This window comes from Mustela nigripes, chromosome 17 (genome assembly GCF_022355385.1).
Source record: "Mustela nigripes isolate SB6536 chromosome 17, MUSNIG.SB6536, whole genome shotgun sequence".
In the NCBI taxonomy this organism is placed as follows: domain Eukaryota; kingdom Metazoa; phylum Chordata; class Mammalia; order Carnivora; family Mustelidae; genus Mustela; species Mustela nigripes.
Genome location: NC_081573.1, coordinates 56,070,860 through 56,074,703, shown reverse-complemented (window position 1 = coordinate 56,074,703; position 3,844 = coordinate 56,070,860).

Below are 3,844 nucleotides of genomic sequence, written 5' to 3'. Positions count from 1 at the left end.
TTAAAATAAAACCAATTAAAAAAAATCTCTTTCTTGGATCCAGAATCTCGGGCACCTACAACTTTTGGCCTGAGGGAGCCAAAGGGCCATGAGGAGGGCGAGCCTGCGGGTGCTCCGACCGCCATGGTGGGAGGACGGGCAGCTACGTTTGTGACCGCGGTGCCCGCTGGCAGGGACGCTGCCCGCACGCTGTTCTGCGAGGCCCCTGCCAGCGTTTCGGGTACACCGGAGCACAGAGACACAGCCCTGAGCCCGGCAGCCAGGCCGGCGGCGGCTCTCGGTGCAGGGTTTTGCTGCCACATCCCCTGTATTCACTGTTAGGGGGTGCGGGTGGACTGCTCATAAGTAGGACATTGGCATTAAGATGAGTAATGGAAGTGGCACCCACATATGAAGGTGGCCGAATTCAGTTTTCATGTACGTGAACTTGGTTGGCTGCTGAAGCAGAGGCAACATCCTATAAGGTGGCCCGGAAAAAGCCCACGGAGAGCGGCGTGCCCGCCAAACCCACGGCAGCTCGGGATGGCGTTCCGCCGCTCTTGGGGAAAGGGTGAGCTCCCTACAGCCCTGACTGGGCACCAGACTTAAAACCACAGGGCTTCCTCTCAGCTGATAACGGAAGCAAAGACAGCCTGAAGACATGAAGGGACAATAAGCTGCTGTCAGTTTGTGGCTGGTTTTGCTTTTGATCCAAGGGAAGCACAGCTCGGCCGCCAGGCCTGCTGGGGAAGACCGGGAAGTCTGCAGGCCCAGGAACACAGGGTTTCCCGGGATTCCCGCCTGCCTCCCTCCCCTGCCCACGCCCCCAGCGTATTCGCAGCCCCACATCTTGCTTGTATAGTTTATGATGGCTGCATGAAAAACTGCTCAGCCAAGTAGGGTCTTTGCTTTCCTTAGAGAGAGAAGTGCAGTGCATGCCCTGGTCCCCATCACTAGGCCTTCCTCTCCTACCCCGCGAGCCGCTCTGGTCTCGGGGAGGTTCTGCCTGCACACACACACACACACACACACACACACACACACACACACACCCGGACCCATTCCTGCTCTCAGAACCCAGCTTCTCAGGCTGTGTCAAGTAGCTGTCGTCCTGAAGCACGTGTTCGAGCCTCCCCTTTCCTGGGTTCCACATCTGGGTCCTGCAGCTGCTGCAGAATGTTCCGTGCTTCCTCGAGGAGGGGTGTTGTCGGTCAAGGTTTCCAACACGGTAGCCGGTTGGAAAACGCTTTTATTCTACCTTCACCTTGGCTGACAGACAGTATGACCAGATTGTGAGTTCTAGTCGTGGTCTCTTCCGTCGTCCGGCTAGAAACGCCATATCGTCATTTCCCCCAGCACAGCCCCTGAGACGGTGTGTGCCCCCGGGTTCCCGTGTGTCCTCATGCGTCTGCGTGTGTTTCCGACCACAGGAAGCCTGTATGGTCCTCGGATGTCCCCGCGGCTGGCCTTGTGCACGTGCACCTTCCCGTCCCAGACATATCCTCTTGGTCCTGGCAGATGACCCATCCTCTCCGTTTTCTTGTTTTTTCTAACTCTTACAAATCAAATGTCGCCCTGCCTAGACCACTCCTCTGATTTTCTTAGTGTCTATGCTGTGTTTCTGGAAAATACTCTTAATTTTGTCTTCTAGCAGAATTATTTTTTTTAGGTTATGATAGTTTCCAAGGGCTTTTTATAGTTCCTTTGTCCTTATTTTATTTCTTAAAGAAACACACACACACACCATTTTTAAAAAAGTGGTTTCAGATTACCAGCAAAACTGAGGGGACGGTTCAGTGGGCTTCTGTATGCCCCATATACCTCCGCATCAGCGTCCCCCACCGGAGGGTACCGCCACCCCAGCTGATGAGCCCACAGTGACACATGACCCAAAGCCCACAGTTTACATTAGGGTTCGCTCTTAGTGTTACTTCAGTGGGTTTGGAACAATGTCTAGTGACGGGTGTCCACATACACGGTATCTCCACTACCCGGAAAAAGCCGTGGCTCCACCTCATCTCTCCTTCCCCTCGACCCTGCCTGGCATCTGATTATCTTTTCACTGTCTTTGTAGTTTCGTCCCTCAGAAAGGTCATCTGGTCGGAATCTCACTGTACGTGGACTTCTCACGTGGGCTTCGGTCCCTCAGGTACAAGCATGTGAGTGTCCTGTCTCTTCCCGGGTTGATGGCTTCCTCTTTAGCGCTTATATCTGATTGCAGGTGCAGATGATCCAGCTGCTCAAGAGCATCTCGATTGCCGCCCGGCGTTGGCGGCTGTGAGCGGAGCTGCTAGAAACATCCACGTGCAGGTGTCTGTGTGGACCTACGTGGACTGAAGTCTTCAAGCCCTGTGTGTTCTGGGGGGAGTTTTACAGTTTCAGGTCTCCTGTTTGAGTTGACGTTTGTGTATGAGGGAAGGTCAGGGGTCCATTTTCATTCTCCCATTTTCCCAACTCCACCATTTGTCGAAGAGACTGTCCTCTCCCCTTCGTGTTTCTGGTACCCTCTGTCGAAGCTCAGTTGGCCACAGATGCCCGGGCTTATTTCTGGGCTCTCCGTTCTGTTTCATTGGTCTCTGTCTCTATGCTAGTACCGTATTGTTTGGATTCCTATGGCTTCAAAATCTATTTTGAGGGGCACCTGGGTGGCTCAGTGGGGTTAAGCCTCTGCCTTCGGCTCAGGTCATAGTCCTGGGGTCTTGGGATCGAGCCCCGCGTTGGGCTCTCCACTCTGCAGGGAGCCTACTTCCTCCTCTCTCTCTCTGTCTGCCTCTCTGCCTACTTGTGATCTCTATCAAATAAATAAATAAAATCTTTTTTAAAAAATCTATTTTGAAATCAGGAAGTGTGATCTTCAGCTTTATTCTTTGCTTTCATGATTGGTGGGCTAGTGTGGTTCTCTATGAGTTTTAGAATTGTTTTTGTGGCATTGGGACTCTGATGGGGGTCACACTGGCTCTACAGATGGGTTTGGGGGGTGTGGGCATATTAGTAATACATCTTCCAATCCATGAACATGGGATGCCTTTCCATGTGTGTCTTTGATTTCTTTTACCAGTGTTGTTGGAGTTTATACAAGTTCTCCACTCCCTTTGTTTATTCCTAAGTATTTTATCTTTTTGAAGTAAATGGGATTGTTTTCCTGATTTCCTTTTGAGGTAATTTGTTGTTAGTGTATAGACACGTGACTGACTTTTGTATGTTGATTTTATATCCTGCAACTTTTATTATTAAATTTCTTAGTTTTAACAGTGTATTTATTTATTTGGGTTTGTTCTGGGGGGAATCTATAGAGTTTTTTATATATAAGATCATGTCATCTGCAGACAGGCATGGTTTTCTCTCTCCCTTTCCAGTTTGGATGTGTTTTACTTTTTTGTGGATAAGTGCTCTGGTTAGGACTTCCAGTACCGTGCTGAACGAAAGGAGTGAAAGTAAAAGGTGTCCTTGTCCTGTTTCGTATTGTTACTGCTGAGTATGATGTTAGCTGTGGGCTTTTCAGACATGATCTTTATTATGTTGAAGTACTTTCTATTTACAGTTGAGGGCTTCATTTGTTGTTGTTTTTAAGCATGAAAGAGTGTTGAGTTTTGTCAGACATCTTTTGTCTGTTGACATGATCGTGTGAATTTTATGCTTTATTCTGCTAATGCAGGTGAATCACATGAGTTGACGTTTGTTGAACCATCCTTGTATTCAGGGGGAAAATACCACTTGGTCACAGTGTATGCTTCTTTTAATGTGCTGTTGGATTTGGTTTGCTATTGTTTTGTTGAAGACTTTTACATCTGTTTTCATAAGGGACATTTGGCTGTAGTTTTCCTATAGTAGCTGTGTCTGGCTTTGGAATCAGCATAGTGCTGTC